The sequence below is a fragment of the Muntiacus reevesi genome, chromosome 7 (assembly GCF_963930625.1).
Source record: "Muntiacus reevesi chromosome 7, mMunRee1.1, whole genome shotgun sequence".
NCBI classification, from domain to species: Eukaryota; Metazoa; Chordata; class Mammalia; order Artiodactyla; family Cervidae; genus Muntiacus; species Muntiacus reevesi.
Window position 1 is genome coordinate 65,021,590 of NC_089255.1, and position 17,922 is coordinate 65,039,511.

Consider the following 17,922-nt stretch of genomic DNA (forward strand, 5'->3'; position numbering starts at 1 on the left):
TACCTGAAAACTTTTTTTTTTTTTAATGTATTTTCATGGTTTCACAGTTTTTTCACTTATTTTAATCTTTAGGCCCAATCCTGGGCTTCCCAGAAAAAGTTCAGAGCCTAATTAACTGCAAATTTGTTGTCGTAAAGAGAGAAAGAAAAACAGCCTGAGGGACCACCCCCCCCACCCCCCCACCCCACCCCACCCCCCCCCCCCCGCCTCACATGTGACCTGCATTCTCTAAGGCTGCCTGGGAACAGTGCCTCCTCCACAAACCCATCTTTCAGCAACGCAGTGTCCCTAGTGAGGATCTCCTTCCTCCCTTTAAGGCTGGCCTGTTCTTTGTAGCCGGGTTATCTGTGCACCGGATATCAGGGAGCCCTCCGTCTCTGCCCCTGCCGCCACACGCCTGCGTTCCTCTGCCAGAGACACTGCGGTGTCTGCAGTAAGGGCCACAGTGTTAACTTGGCATACAGTTGCTGTTCTCTGTCCACAGGCGGTTTGCTAGCATTTCTTGACACCCAGTATGAGTGGGGCTATAAATGAGTGAAATAATTTGTGGTATATTCTATTTTTGAAAAGGATTTCTGCTTTTTGCTTTGGACCAGAAAAAAAATTTGCATTTGATGTCTTAACTCGTATCTCTAAAAGTACCCACTTAAAGTGGAGCTGTGAAATAGGTAGTGAAATATAAGACCAGTCTGGAGCAGGGCTGGGAGGTTCTCCCATCATGAAGTGACATTCCTTTGGCAAACACGTTCTTGCCTGAATATCTGACACAAGCGGTTTCTTTTTTTTATCACCATATTAAAAGTTAGCACTAGTCCCTTTGCAACAGATCTCTAAAGCAAAGTAGAATCCTAACTATTAATATAAGCACACTTTAGACAAGACAGTGCAATAGAATTCTAATACCAGAAGAGAATTTGGTCCTCCTCATAGAGTTTGTTCCCACAGCATCTGAACATTATTCTCACGGGGGCAGGTTTTTGTGCTAATTCTCTGGGATTCCAGGAATGAAGAGGACACAGAGCAGGTTCAGTTTAGTTCCTCTCTGCTTTCCCTGAAGTAGTTCCACAATTCCACTGTGGGTCAGTGGGGCCGCTGTAACAAAGGATCCTCGACTGCATGGCTCAAACGAGAAATTCTTTACGGTTCTGCAGATTAGGAAGTCCGTGATCAAGATGCCAGCTAGTTCGGTTCCTCGACGGGAGCCTCTTCCTGGCTAACAGCTCCTCACTGTTTCCTCCGACATAGAGAAGAAAGCTCTCAGTTGTCTCTTAAATGGACACTCATCCCACTGTAAAGGTCCCATCTCCATATACCATCACATTGCAACTTGTGACTTAAACATGGATTGGGGGGATGAAGGGGGCACAATTTGGTTCATAACACAGATAAGGTGTTTGAGGGGACAGAAAGTTTGGCTGCTTTTAAGTTTTTAAAGCTATTTTCAGTTCAGTTTAGTCGCTCAGTCGTGTCTGACTCTGCAACCCCATGAATCGCAGCACACCAGGCCTCCCTGTCCATCACCAGCTCCCGGAGTTTACTCAAACTCCTGTCCATCGAGTCGGTGATGCCATCCAGCCATCTCCTCTGTCGTCCCCTTCTCCTGCCCCCAGTCCCTCCCAGCATCAGGGTCTTTCCCAATGAGTCAACTCTTCGCATCTCCTAGTTGATACTACCGGAGATCAGATTACAGTAGAATCTCCATCCATCTAGATTTCTAAGCTATACTTAAAGTGTCGTGTCACACAAAAGTTTTTGCTTTGTAAGACAGGTAGATAAATTTAAAAGAGCCTTTTTTAGGGGTAAGGATATCGGTAAAAGAGGTTTAAGTAAACCCACGGTCTAATTAATGAGTGGCATCAAGACTTAAAAGAGTGTCCACTAGATTATACCTTGCTCAGATACCCAGTACCAGATACCTTTATATATGCAGTTCCTTGATTATCAGTCTAGACCTCTGCCTTTTTCAGTGGACACCCTGACCTGTTTTTGTCCCCTTAAGACACCACTGAGTAGATTCCAAAGCTATGGGGAGGTTAGGAAGACATTCAACTGGTTAACTTTTTAGATAAAGAGGCCAAGTTAAGCTTCATGTATTGTCCTACTTTCATTTCCTGGGAGCTGATAACAATAGCTCTAATGTACATTTTATATACTTCGGCCCACTGAATTCTTAACACCTGGAATTTAAGTTACAACAAACCTAAAAGTCAGTTTTTAGTTCTATTTTATAGATGATGAAACTACAGCTAAGAGGTAGAGATCACCTAACCTGGTATGTCATGGAGCTGAGTACAATCTTAGGTGTGGCTGATAGCAAGGTTTTACTCTGTTCCACTTCGCTGCAGAACGCTGCTTTCCTAAGAACAGCTTCTCCATTTTACATGTGCCTGCCATGGTTGCCTTACTGTAGCACTGCTTCCAAAATTGTATACCTGGGAAGTCAAATCCATATAACACTGAATATTAAACAGTAAACCTTTCACATAGGCTTCCCAAGGGGCTCAGCTGGTAAAGAATCTGCCTGCAATGCAGGAGACCCGGGTTTGATCCCCAGGTCGGGAAGATCCCCTGGAGAAGGAAATGGCCACCCAATCCAGTATTCAAGCTAGTGTTCGAAATGTATATCCTTGCAGTTTGGTAAATAAGCAGAGTTCTTAAACTGCTAACTTACTGAGTTGTATTTTCATAAACAAACATAATCTTTAGAGGTGTAGCATTTAAAAGTAGGTTAAACATGGATGTGAGAATTGTTACAAAAGGTTTTGGATGATCGAATCACTAGTGTCAGCCCTACTGATTACTGAAGACACTGATTATCCAGCTGCCCCCAAGCAGCAAAGGCTTGGACAAGGCTGTCAGAGCGGCTGAGACAAAAGAGGTCTGTGTTAGTAGTAGATGAGCAGCCAAGATGTACAGGAACTGTATGGAGGGTGGAGAGTCCAAGGGAGGTTCTGCCAAGTGTGGCCTGACAGTTCTTTTTTTAAACTTGCCAATACAGGACATGCTAAGTTAAAACATCTTAACTGTTGCTTAGTTACTGCAACACAGAAAAATCCCAAGTGCTAAACTTAATGGATACCTGGATCCCTTCTTGAATGCCCAAAGAAATCTTTACAGAAAAAGACCAGACTACAGGACTAACGATCAGGACTGAATCTTGGGATGTTGATAGAAGGGGAATGAAGACGATTGACCTGAACTCAGAAAAGCCTGTTTACAAACTTCAAAAAACTTCTCATCTGAAAGGTGGTAGTAAGTCTCCACCTCTGGTGAGTCTAGTAGAAATCTGATCAAATTCTAGAATGCAACTGTTCATGATTCAGGGAGCAGCACAGCTGCTGGGGATTCATGCACAGAGCTTTTAGCCTTGAGCTCAGCCTGGCAGTGTGATTTGGTGCAGTTGACTAGCCTCCTGTGCTGATTTACCTTATCTGTAATACAGATGATAATGCTCAAGTACCCAGAGTACCACGAGGGAAAAATGGAACATTCTTCCCTCTAGCCAAATGATTCTGTTTAGTGTATTAGCATAACTAAAAGATTATACATATAATATATAGTATCTGTATAAATGCTTTTTTTAAAAGATCAGATTGTCAGGACTTCTCTGGTGGCTCAATGGCTAAGACTCTGCTCCCATGCAGAGGACTTGGGTTCGATCCCTGGTCAGGGAATTAGGTCTCACATGCCATAACTAAGAAAAAATAAAATTAAAAGTCGCTCAGTTGTGTCCGACTCTTTGCGACCCCATGGGCTATAGCCTACTAGGCTCCTCCATCCATGGGATTTTCGAGGCAAGAATGCTGGAGTGGGTTGCCATTTCCTTCTTGAGGGGATGTTTCCGACTCAGGGATTGAACCCAGGTCTCCTGCATTGTAGGCAGATGCTTTACCGTCTGAGCCACCAGGGAATTCAGGGAAATTAAAAGACCTTGGTAAAATCAGAATCAGTCAAGCTTGAAGGCTAAAATATACACAGTGTGATGGTATGTTTATTAAACACAAAGGATGCATTATAAGTGATCATACATGCCAGTTTGCCTGAGACAACTCTGGTTTATGTTGCCCAGGTGTAATTATTAATAGCACACTCCTTGCATTCTCAAAAGGGTCTGGATTTAAGGATAAATTATATAGTTATCTTGACTAATGGAATGCAAATGGAGATTTTCCATATTTGTTTCCTAAGATAAAAAATCATCCTAAAAAAAAACATGTTTCAGCATAGAATTAACCTTTCCTTCACATATATTATCTACAGTGCCACTTACACTGCATCTTATTAAAGAGAAAAAAAATATCTCAGTCACTTAATTGCAGCCACAATTGTCTTCAAAAAATTCCCAACAAAAAGCACATTCTGATCCTAGACCAGGAAGCTGTGCCTTTTTAAAATAGAGATGCTAGATATTAAGAAGGAGAGATGGGAATAGGCTTCCTACTTTTCTGGGCCTCTGTCCAAAGATTTCTGCCTCATAGCCTCAAATGTCTTCCCCCCACCGCCCCGCCGCCCCGTTCTGGAAGCAATTTCCCTTAAAGCTCCAAGTTCTTTCCTAACTTAATCCTGTCACAAACTGTGTGACGCTGAAAACTATGTCCAGTTTCGGGGACTGCTGCATACAAACATCACCAAATCTCTGGCAGAATTGCATTTCATCTCCAGGCCTGGGCTGATATGAGTGCTTCTAATTCACAATGATAGTGGAGGGGAGGGGACAGTGAAATTATTATCATAGGATACATTAATGGCAGGAAATAAATGATGAAAACTTGTTAAACCACTTCAGAAATATCTGAAGTAATGGTAACAGTTGGCAGGAGTAATAGTTTTCCATTTTTTGCTATTTGAGTCACATTGAATACCAAAACTGGTGGCTCTCCTGTAAGGATTCAGTGCTTCTCTTCATCAAACTGTTAGTAGAATGTCTGCTGCCACAACCAAGTTCTCAAGTCTTCTCACATGGTTACATGGCAAAGTTCTTGGAGTTGAAACAATTTCTCCTTGGTGGTGATGTACTGGTACACCAGCGGTTTGAATACTGATCTTCACCACCTGCAGCATCTCCCTAGCTTAGCATTCTGACAGCATTGTCATAAAAGCACATGTCCCCTGCTGTGGCAAAAATAAATTTTTCACATTGACCACAATTTAGTTGTCACATCTGCGCTTGGTGCATTATTATGCCGCAGTGGTGGTGAAGTTAGAACTGGAAACAGCTCACTGAAAATATCTGTTTGAATAGAAAGTGAAACCTCAAAATACTTCCAGTTTGAATATCCATTTGCTGCTAGTACCTTTCATAACAAAGTACTTGGGGGTCACATCTGACTTATTGGTTAGAAAATTACTGCTCTCAAGCAACTCATACTCTGTATAATGAAAAGCATATTAGCATTTACCTGGGGGAGGGTTGGAAGGAGAGGCAATTGAGATGTGTACATGAAGGACTTTATCGATAGAGTCTGATACTGTTCTATTGATAGGGGTGATGGCTATACATGAGCATTCATTCTATTTTATTTAGCTCCAAAGATATGTAATACTCTTTGGGATGTACAATTTATATGCTAAAGCATATGGAGCCTGAGCACCTAATACTGAAAGGAAACCCCAGTTTCACACAGACTGTCTTTGAGAAAGGTAGAAAGGCTAGAATTCAGATAATGTAACAGTAGCATACAGTCATACTTAGTGTCAATGTTTTATTTTTTCCTAATAACAAAATCTCAGTTGCTTTAGGAAACATATGGTTGTCATTAAGAACACAAAAGTACAGGAATTCCCTGGTGGTCCAGTGGTTAGGTCGCTACTTTTCCACTGCAGAGGGCACAGGTTCGATCCCTGGTCGAGGAACTAAGATCCTGCATGCTGTAGTGTGGAAAAAAACCCTGCAAAAGCATAAAGAGTCTGTCCAGTGGTCCAGTCCAGTGAAAGTATAACAGGTACTTAAACCCAGCGTAAGGCAAGTGGAGAAGTGATTGTAAAGCATCTGATTATATAAGGCATTGGGTTAGGATAGTACAAAGAGAATCCTAGAATAAAGACAGTCCCCAAACACAGGAGGAGATGATTGGGAGGATATGTTCCATGGTGGTGGTAGGATAAATGGAGAAAAGTGAGGAAAACATAATTAGAGTGAGGATGAGGTGGTGTTCGTACAGTGTAAAGAGCACAGGTTCTGGAACCTGACCAGTAATATATACCACTTCCTGGTGGTTCAGTGGTAAAGTGGTAAAGAATCTGCCTGCCAGTGCAGGAGATGCAGGAGACCCAGGTTCAATTCTTGGGTCAGGAAGATCCCCTGAGGAAGGAAATGGCAACCCACTCCAGTATTCTTACCTGGGAAATCCCACGGACAGAGGAGCCTCAGTCAGTTCAGTTCAGTTGTTCAGTCATGTCTGACTCTTTGCAGCCCCCTGGACTGCATCACGCCAGGCTTGTCCATCACCAACTCCCAGAACTCACTCAAACTCATGTTCATTGAGTCAGTGATGCCATCCAAGCATCTTATCCCCTGTCGACCCCTTCTCCTCCTGCCTTCAATCTTTCCCAGCATCAGGATCTTTTCCAAGGAGTCAGTTCTTCGCATGAGGTGGCCAAAGTATTGGAGTTTCAGCTTCAGCATCAGTCCTTCCAATGAACATTCAGGACTGATTTCCTTTAGGATTGACTAGTTTGCTCTCCTTGCAGTCCAAGGGACTCTCTAGAGTCTACTCCAGCACCACAGTTCAAAAACATCAATTCTTCAGCACTCAAGCTTTATAGTCCAATTCTCACATCCATACATGACCACTGGAAAAACCATAGCTTTGACCAGACAGACCTTTGTCGGCAAAATAATGTCTCTGCTTTTTAATATGCTGTCTAGAGGAGCCTGGGGGGCTACAGTCCACAGGGTTGCAAAACAATAGGACACAATTTAGTGACAAGAACAAGATATATCAATCACATTGGATGATAACAATAATTCCTACCTCCACAGGGTTTTAAGAATTAAATGAAGTAATCCAGGTAAAGAACTTACTGCTTGATGTCATAGGCACTCAACAAATATGAATGTATCATGGAACCTGGAAGGCACTTTTTCTACATGTTACAGTCTAGCAGAGGAAAGAGAAAAGTAAACAGGCCATTTTCATCCAGTGTGATGTTCCAGATGCAGGAGGTGCAGATGACTCTGAGAAGACCCAGGGAGCACCTAAGAGTTAAACAGCTACCACGTTTTGAGCACTACAGTCTCCTAAGGGCTTGAATTGCATTATCCCATTGAGTCCCAGGGTAAAATTCAGCTCTGTGAGTGCCCTCGGCTGCATTCTTTACCCTCTGTGATGCAGGTCTCCATTAGTGGTTCAAGGCATCTGGCACTTCAGGAAAAGGCCTGGCACATTCCTTGGTAGTTGAGAATGTGCCTTCCCATGCAGGGGATGCAGGTTCAATCCCTGGTGGGGAACTAGATCCCCCGTGCCACGGGGCAATAAGCCATCTCAAGGCAACTGGAGAGGCCGACGCCCTGCAACCTGACTGAGCCCGTGCTCTGCAAGAGAAATCCAACACACCACAGTGAAGACCCAATGCAGCAAAAAAAAAAAAAAAAAAACAAGAGGGAGACAGTCCTTACCTCCAGCTCCTTTGTTCCAGCCACACTTTCCTAATCACACCCATGTAAATATGTGGTCGTTGCTCAGTTGTGTCCGACTCTTTGAAATCCCATGAACTGTAACTCGCCAGGCTCCTCTGTCCATGGGATTTCCCAGGCAAGAATACTGGAGTGAGTTGCTATTTCATTCTCCAGGGGATCTTCCCTACCCAGGGGTTGAACCCAGGTCTCCAGCATTGCAAGCAGATTCTTTCCTGTCTTTACTCAGTTTTAAAGCAGCTGATTTTGGGGTGGGCTAAGGAGTGTACGAGTGAGTTTCCGGTGGGATGAGAGGCAGGCAAGTACTCTGAGAGGAAGTGACTGAAACAGATTGAGTGTAGCTGTTCTCCCACTGAGGAGCCTGTGTTCCCTACGTTCCAGGGAATGGCCAGCCCCACCCTGGAACAGCTTTCCCAGCGTCGCTCCCAGTGATGGCAGCAGCATACCTAGGAACACAGCTCACTTCATGGCTGCCCACAGCCACACCGTTCCTTCTTACTGGGCTTTGAGAGCACACAGGACCTATTCATCACAGAGTCTTGGGCCACTCGGAACTCTGAACACCTCATTTTTAAACGGAGAACCCTGCTTTTCCAAGGCTCCTTTGCTCCAAATTACATGAGAGATTTTAGCCCATATACAGTGATGCCAGCTACTACTTGGATCAGGGAATAGATAATAGGGTCATTTCTTGGAATGTGTGTGAGAGGATCTGAGCCTTGGATAAAGGGAATTGAAAAGACTTTGACCTAAGACGGAGGAAGACAGAACAGCCCTAACTTAAATGAGCAAAAATATATCAGCACCAAGAGTTTTTCATTCAACTGGTATTTTTTTTCATTCAACTGATATTTTTATTAACCCCTGATTCTGCCAAGTGTTAGTAATTCAACAGTGAACTAGTCGGTTTCTGCTCTCACACAGCTCACAAGTTAGTGGAAGAGACAACTACTAAATAATATTAATTACACTTGTGATAGGGGCTTCCCTTGTGGCTCAGCTGGTAAAGAATCCACCTGCAGTGTGGGAGACTGGGTTCTATCCCTGGGCTGGGAATACCCCCTGGAGAAGGGAAAGGCTACCCACCCCAGTATTCTGGCCTGGAGAATTCCATGGACTGTATAGTCCATGGGTTCACAAAGAGTCAGACACAACTGAGCGACTTTCGCTTTCACACTTGTGATAAATGATGGGGAGGAAAATATAACTTAAAATGTAGGAGTCAAGTAAAGCTTGCCAGAGGAAACGACATTTGAACTGCCATCTGAAGGATAAGCAGGACTTTGGCAGGAGACAAATTGGGAGAAGGGTGACAGGAAGACAATGCAAGAGGGCCAAGTAGGCAACCCTTGTGTGCAGAAGGGAGGGCCAGGAGTGGGGGTACTTGCCTCCATGTGGATGGTGAAAGTGAAAGTTGCTCAGTCATGTCCAACTCTTGGCAACCCCATGGACTATACAGTCCATGGAATTCTCCAGGCCAGAATACTGGGATGGGTAGCCTTTCCCTTCTCCAGTAGATCTTCCCAACCCAGGAATTGAACCAGGGTCTCCTGCATTGCAGGTGGATTCTTTACCACCTGAGCTATGAGAGAAGCCCCCATGTGGTAGAGGATGTGAAACAGAGCACACACAACATGGTGGAAGACTTGTGATTGGCTCTACTTCCTTCCCCCTGTTTTGTCTACTAGATTAAGTCAGCTGTGTTCCCACTGACAAATGCAGAGACTCCAATAAACTCAGTTTCAATTCTTTAGACTCTCTTGACCATCCAGCGTAACCATATCAGGGAGATCCTTTTCATAGAGATCTGGGTTTTCTGAGGTCCCACGAAACTAATATTTCCCCAGCCTGGTGTAAGAGGCAATCTTCTTTTTATAATCTTAATATACTTCAAAGCACCTGACTTTGCCACACTCGATAAGCCATTTAGTGGAAGAATCATTGCCGGCACTGTGCTGACTGGGGAATAGGCTGTCCATCTCTGGGTTTATTCCAGAGGAAAAATTAGAGAAATCCTTGATTGCATAATTTGGTCAGCTCACTTGGGAGCAACCCCAATTTTCCTATCTTGCCATAGATTTCTTTCTAACCCGTTTCTCACTATGCTTTACATTGACTATTTAATAAACTTTGTAATCCAAGCATTTCAGTTTGGTGTGTGATCTTTTACATTCCATTAATTCTGAGACAGCTTGTCTGGTAGTGTATTTAGAGGCTGTTATTAGATGAAGATAATTTTCCACATAACAGAGTGATATAAACACAGATTTTTTAAATTAGCTGATCTAATCAATGACATTGATAAACCCAGGCTAGATTGGGCTTCCTTGATGACTCAGACAGTAAAGACCTGTGATGCAGAAGACCCAGGTTCGATCCCTGGGTTGAGAAGATCCCCTGGAGAAGGGAAAGGCCACCCACTCCAGTATTCTAGCCTGGAGAGTTCCATGGACTGCATAGTCTGGGGTCACAAAGAGTCACACATGACTGAGCGACTTTCACTTTCACATGCCAATAAATTCAACAATTTAGATGAAAGTGACAAATTCCTTGGAAAACATAAACTATCAATCCTCGCTCAAGAAGAAATAATCTAAATAGCACTATCTTTTAAGGAAACTGAAGCTGTAATTGAAAACCTTCTCATTATGGGACTTCCCTGGTGGTCCAGGGGTTAAGAATCCACCTGCCAGTGCAGGGGACAGGGGTTTGATCCCTGGTCTGGGAGGATCCCACATGCCGAGGGGCAACCAAGCCCATGGCGTCACAACTACTGAAGCCCATGCACCTAGGGCCTGTGCTCAACAACAGAGGCTACAGCAATGAGGAGCCTGCGCACCACAACTAGAGCGTGGCCCCCCACCCACAGCAGCTAGAGAAAGCCCGCACACAGCAAAGACCCCACCCAGCCAGAAATATAAAAACAACAACGGTAAAACCTTTCCATTATGGTACAGCCGCTTTGGAAGACAGCCTGGCAATTTCTTCAAAGGTTAAACACAGAGTCGCTATATGATCCAGTAATCCTATTCCTTAGGTATATACTCAAGAAAAATGAAAACATGTTCATACAAACACTCATACACAAATGTTCATAGCAGCATTATTCACGATAGCCAAAATGTGGAAACAATCCAAATTCATCAACTGATAAACAGAATGTGGTATATGCATACCATAAAATATTCAGACCTAAAAAGGAATGAAATATTGACATACGCTATAACATAGATAAACCTTGAAAACATGCTAAATCAAGAAGCCAGTCGCAAAAGACCACAATGAGTATGATTCCATTTATACGAAATGTCCAGAATTAGCAAAACCATAGAAGTAGACAGGTGATTGCCAGGGCCGGGGACAGTGGGGAAAATTAGGGTGACTCCTAGTAGGTACAGAGTTTCTCTCTGGGGGAATGAAAATGTTATGGAATTTTGATTGTGGTAATGGATGCACAACTCTATAAATACAGTAAAATCCACAGAATTGTACCTTCTGAAAGGGTAAACTTTATGCTCTATGAATTATATCTTAGTAAAGCTATTTTATATATATATATATATACACACATATATATATCAATCTATATAATTCACCATATTAAGGACTATAAAAGAAAAAGTCTAAATTGTATCAATAGATGCGGAAAATCACCTGGCAAAACCTCCAACATCAATTCTTGGTTAAAAGAGGAAAAAAAAACCTCCTAGCAGAGTAGGAATAGAAGGGAACTTCCTCAATCTGTTTTAGGGCATCTACAGATAACATCATACTAAATGATAAGAGACTGAAGGTTTTCCCTCTAATATCAGGAATAAGGGAAGGATGTCTGCTTTCATCACTTCTATTTAACACTGTTCTGGTTCAAGCCAGTATAATAAGGCAAGAAAAAGAAACAGAACACAATCAGATTGAAAAGGAAGTAGTAAAACTGTCTGTTCAGAGAGGATGTGGTTGTCAATGAAGAAAATCCTATGGAGTCTACAAAAATAGCTTCTAAAGTAATAATTGAGTTAGCATGACTGCTGGATACAAGTTACATATATAAAAAAATCAACCGAATTTCATTATATTAGCAAGCAATTGAAAATTGAAATAAAAAACATACACCATTTTGGAACTTTTCTGGCAGTCCAATGCTAGGACCCAGAACTTTCATTGCCATATGCCTGAATTGAATCCCTGGTCAGGGAACTAAGATTCTGCAGCATGGCAAAAAAAAAAAAAAAAAACAAAACATACCATTTACTCTAGTTCCAAAAATATATATAGCAATGAAACTGACAGAAGAAGTACAAGTCCTGCACACTGAAAATGATCAGTACAAAACATAGCTAAGAAAAATGAAAGGAGACCTCAGCAAATACATAGATACTCTACGGTCCTAAAGACAGCATTGTTAAGATGCCAGTTCTTCTTGAATTTACATATAAAGCTAGTCTACTCAAAATCCCAGCGGGTTTTTGTGTAAAAATTGACAAACTTATTATCAATTTTATTTGAAAATGAAGAAGACCTAGAATAGCTAAAGGACTCTGGAAAAGACACAGTAATCAAGACAGTATAGTGTTGGCATGAAGATAGATCACTGGGGGGAAAATAGAGTGTGGAAATAAACTATACATATATGGTAAATTGATTTTTCAACAAACACATAAAGTGATTTAGTAGAGAAAGGACTATCTTAAGAGTGCTGAAATATTGGTTACACAAGGGGGATAAAAACTACTCTGATTTATGTCTCACACCATATACAAAAGTTAGCTTAACATTTACAGGCTTAAATGTAAAACTTAAAACTATAAAACTTCTAGAAGAAAGTATAGGAGAAAATCTTTGTGACCTTGGATTAGAATACCAAAAACATGATCCCTGAAATTAAAAAAAAAACTAATAAATTGTATTTCTTTAAATTAAGAATTTTAAAGTCTCAGAACTCAAAAATAAGAAAACAAAAACCCCGTTGAAACAGTGCAAATACCAAGTCTCCTGTAAATGTGTTCTCATACTTTCATGATTTAAAAAAGAAAAAAGAGAATTAAAAAAAAAAATTCTTAAAATTGAGCAAATAATTTGAACAGATAATTCACCAAAAACATACATGGATGGCCAAAAAAAAAGAGCATATTTTAAAACACTCAACATCATTAGTCATTAGGGAAATCAAAATTAAAATCACCAAGAGATACCCCTACACAACCTATTAGAATATCCAAAATCAAAAAGACTGATCATACCAACTGTTGTCGATGATGCAGAGCAACTGGACCTCTCATATGCTACTGAGGAGAATGCAAAGTGGTACAAACACTTGGAAAATAATTTGGCAACTTCTTTAAAAATATTAATCTTTACCTACCTTATCTACTCCCAGGAGAAATGTAAGTATGTGCCCATACAAAGACTGATAAACAAATGTTCACAGAAGCTTTATTTCTAATATTTCAAAACCAGAAACAACCTAAATGTCCATCAGGAGGTGAATACATAAACAAATTGTGGTATATCTACTTAGCCTTTGATAAATTCAACAGAGGAGAATTACTGAGCAATTGATACACTCAAGAGCCTGGATGAAACTCAAAATAATGCTGAGTGAAAGAAGCCAAAAGAATAGTGCACACTATATGATTCCAGTTATATACAATTCTAAGGAATGGAAGCTAATCCATAGAGAAAGAAAGTAGTGATTTGCCTGAGGACAAATAAATGGATTACAAAAAGATATAAGGAAAGGCCTTCCACCAGCAAGAAGATGACAATTTGTTGAAGGCTCAGATGAAAGTTAGCATTTCTTAGCAATAAAGTATTTTAAATTATAAAAAGATAAAAGGAAACTTTGGGAGATTATGGATGTAATCATTAACTTGATTATGGTTTCATAGGTTAAAACTTATAACATTATATACTTTAAATATATACAGTGTATGTTACCTCTCAATTACTTCAATAAAACTGTTTAAAAAGATCAGAGAATAGAGTTTGCCAAAATAAATGTAATACCTAGTAAAAAAAATAATAGCCAACATTTATTGAACATTTTGGAATTCCCTGGTGGCTCAGACAGTAAAGCATCTGCCTACAATGTGGGAGACCCGTGTTCAATCCCTGGGTTGGGAAGATCTCCTGGAGAAGGAAATAGCAATCCACTCCAGTATTCTTGCCTGGAAAATCCCATGGACGGAGGAATCTGGTAGGCTCTAGTCCATGGGGTCACAAAGAGTCAGACACGACCTAGCGACTTCACTTTCACTTTTCATTGAACATTTCAGAATGGTAAAAACATTATGCTAATTAAGAGTTCCCAGTTCCCAGTAACTTTATAAGGGAGGCAGTATTATTTCCATTAAGTAACTCACTCAAATTACATAAACCAGTGAGATGCTAAGCCAGAACTCAAACCCTTGACTTCACTACCTATAATCATACCCTCAGAGGGATACCATGATTCCAAGAGGCCTTCAAGGAATTTGCAGCCCAGTGGGAGGCAGATGGGCTTCCCAGGGGGCTCAGTGGTAAAGAATCCACCTGCCAATGCAGGAGACGCAGGTTCAGTCCCTGGGTTGGAAAGATTCCCCTGGAGGAGGAAATGGCAACCCACTCCAGTATTCGTGCCTGGAAAATCCCATGGCTGGAGGAACCTGGTAGGCTATCGTCCATGGGGTCACTAAGAGTCGGACATGACTGAGTGACTTCACTTTCACTTTTCATTGAACATGTCAGAATGGTAAACATTATACTAATTAAGAGTTACTAGTTCCCAGTAACTTTATAACTTCTCCAGGAGATTCCTACTTGGAGTATTCCATGGATAGAGGAGCCTGGCAGGCTACAGTCCATGAGGTCAGAGTTGGACACGACTGAGTGACTAAGCATGCACTCACGGAGAGAAAGATGCCACCACAGATACCAGCTGCCAACTACAACAGAGTCACCGACGGGGAAAGAAAGAGAAATTTTAGTAAAGCTGAAACTAAGCTCTTCCCAGGTTCCAAGCCAGACCACTGGCCCAATAACATGGGCAAGGCTCCAGATACAGAGTCCTGGTGCTTCTGTAGGGCCACGGGAGAAGGGAGGGGCTGGTGGGAAGGGATGGGGAGCCTCTATGTAGACCAAAGGAGATTGGACCATACATGCTTAGTTCAGGCAGGGCTCCATCAGTTCTGCCCAAGTTAAAGTTAATCAGAAGCAACTGATCAAACATTGCCTTTTCCCATTTCAGGAATATTAAGATAGGTTTTTAATTAAAAGACCTAAGATTAGAACCTTGGGCGAACCCTTTCACTGCTTAGTATTCCCACTGCCTCATCTCTAAAGTGGGGAAGTTGAACTAGGTATTGCTGTGGCTCCTTCCAGGTTTCCCGCGTGCTGCCCCATCCTGTTATTATGGTTTTCCCAGAGTATGAAGGCTCTGCTGGCCATCCAGGAAGTGTCTAGTAGGGTGACTTTACTTCTCTCGGCAGCTCTGCTGACTACAGGGAAACGAACAGAGATCACAAAGCAGCACCATAAATGACTAAAAAGGAAAATCATTAACTATGGATGCCTTTATAGTAATAGTCACTTTTCTGATTAAATAATAGAGGTTAATCATAGACATTTAAGGAAATACAGACTGTGAGGAAAGAGTTAACTCAGCAGGTCTGGTTGTCTACTCACTACCTGTCTTCAAGGGACCGATGATTAACCCTTACCCAACCACTGGGAATGTGGCCTTAGAGTGTTCCTTCTGTTAGTGATTGATGGGTGTGTTATATATACCTGGAGCAATGGACCATATCATTACCTGCTTGTCAGGTTGCTTTGCACAAACATAAAAATCGACGGTCTGCACTTGGTCTCATTGTTAGGGTCCTGAGTTTGCCTTGTCACGGTTGGTTGCATAACAGGATATACCTATATGACCAGCTCCCCATAAAAACTTTGGACTCTGAGACTCACAAGGTTTCTACGGGCAAAGACAGTTCACAGATGAGTCCATGGTCAACAGTGAGAGAAAGAGCAGTCCTGTGTGACCTCAGACAAGGAAGGACATTGGAAGCCTGGGTTAACGCTCTCTTGATCCCATTAATGCATATCTTCCTCCTGCTGCTTTTGCTCTGAACCTTTGCTATCATAAATCTCAGTGAGTATAACCTGCTACTAGGTCTCATGGGTCCTTCTGATGAATCACTGAAGGAAACACAATATATATATATAAATCAAAATCTCTCCACCTAAATATAACCATTGGGCTAACTTTAAAAACAGGTCTTACCAGTCAGAATGGCCATCATCAAAAAATCTACAAATTTTGGAGAGGGTGTAGAGAAAAGGGAATCCTCTTGCACTGTTGTGGGAATGTAAACTGATACAGCCGCTATGGAGAACAGTATGGTGATTCCTTAAAAACTAGAATTAAAACTACCATATGACTCAGCAATCCCACTAACTGGGCATAAACTCTGAGAAAACCATAACTGGAAAAGACACTGGTACCTCAGTGTTCATGGTAGCTCTACTTACAATAGCTAGGACATGGAGGCAACTTAGATGTCCATCGACAGATGAATGGATAAAGAAGCTGTGTACATATATATAATGGAACATTACTCAGCCATAAAAAGGAACACATTTGAGTCAGTTTTATTTTTATTTATTTATTTTTAAAAATTTTTTCTAATTTCCCCAGTTTATTTGAGAACAATTTTGCCTGACATACATTCATATGAATTTTAGATCAGTTATTTCAAAGTGCGCACAAATTATGTATATTTCCCTATAACCAGGCACTGACAAAAGAATACTTAATATATCAATATTTGAGTATTCCAACATAAAAGGACTTTTTCCAACTTAATACTTTTTCCCACACAAGGTGATCTATAATTGACATTCAGGCAATTATATGCATATAGAAGCAGACACAGTCCCCAAGCTGACCATAAGATAAACCAGTATACACGTCCTTCTCCTGGATATAATTACATTTCCAGAGGCAAAGGGGGTCAAATGGGAACAAATAAGTTGACTTCCTTATGAAATAAGCTACACAGACACAAACTAAGAAGGAGTGAAGGTGCTAAAGGTGAACCCCACAAATCTCCCTCCTTCCTGTCTTGAAAATGCACGCGTGGGCACTGTGAGTGTGTGACACTCGACCAACGTCACTGGACGCCAGGTCCTGGCATCGAGAGGTCATGCAGGCAGGGGCCCATCCAAAGGGAGAGGCAGTGCAGGTTCCTGGAAGGACGTCTTATTTCACTTCATTATGTTCTACTGTGCTGCTCCACTATTTCGACTGTTCCACTGATTTTGTAACTGGGGCAAAGTGGGAGGTTTAGCTAGTCTAAGGAACTCTTACCCCATAAACTATCTGAATCAAAGACTTTTTATTTACTCTTTTGCTAAACACAAAGACTGATTTCCATCTACAATTATTTTGTCAGGTGAGAAACAGCGAGTAAGCTGAAGGGAGGGCTGCGGCCTTGGCTCGGAAGGGACACTGTTGACAGTTGACACATGGCCTGGGGGGACGAGCCTGGGCCACAGCGGGATGGCCTGGTCAGCGGACCTGCTCCAGGAAGGCCCTGCAGCACCGCACACACTGCTGGTAGACGGTCTCAAAGTCCGCATCGTTGCCATAATAGGGATCTTCAATGATAAGCTGTTTTTGTGGATCATAGCTCCTGAGTAGTTCGATTTTCACTCTGCAGTTTTTAACTTGATTACTTTTTCTATTCAAATCTCTCAGATTGCTCTCATCCATACATAGTATATAATCAAAAGTGGCAAAGTCTTCTTTGGTAACCTGCTGGGCAACGTGACTCATGGGGATACCATGCTTCTTCATGCAAGCCTGCCCCCGATAATCAGGAGGGTTTCCTAGTTCATACGTGGATGTCGCTGCACTGTCTATCCTCCAATTATCTGAAATGTTTTGATCAGTTACAAGTTTCCTGAAAACCGCTTCTGCGATGGGTGATCGACAGATGTTACCCAGACACACGAACAGCACCGACTTGGTCACCTGCTCAGCCATCTTTCCCTTGAGTCAGTTTTACTGAGGTGGATGAATCACAGCCTGGTATACAGAGTGAAGTAAATCAGAAAGAGAAAAACAAATATCATACATTAATGAATATATATGGAATCTATAAAAATGGCACTGATGAACCTCTTTGCAGGGCAGCAATAGAGATGCTGCAGATGGTGACTGCAGCCATGAAATTAAAAGATGTTTACTCTTTGGAAGAAAAGCTATGACCAACTTAGACAGCATATTAAAAAGCAGAGACATTACTTTG

At 41.7% G+C, this 17,922-nt stretch overlaps 1 pseudogene; it reads right to left on the reverse strand.

Moving 5' to 3' along the window:
* Positions 1-16,307: 16,307 nt before the first annotated feature.
* LOC136171508 (low molecular weight phosphotyrosine protein phosphatase pseudogene) overlaps positions 16,308-17,922 on the reverse strand; it is a 49,117-nt pseudogene continuing 47,502 nt past the window's right edge.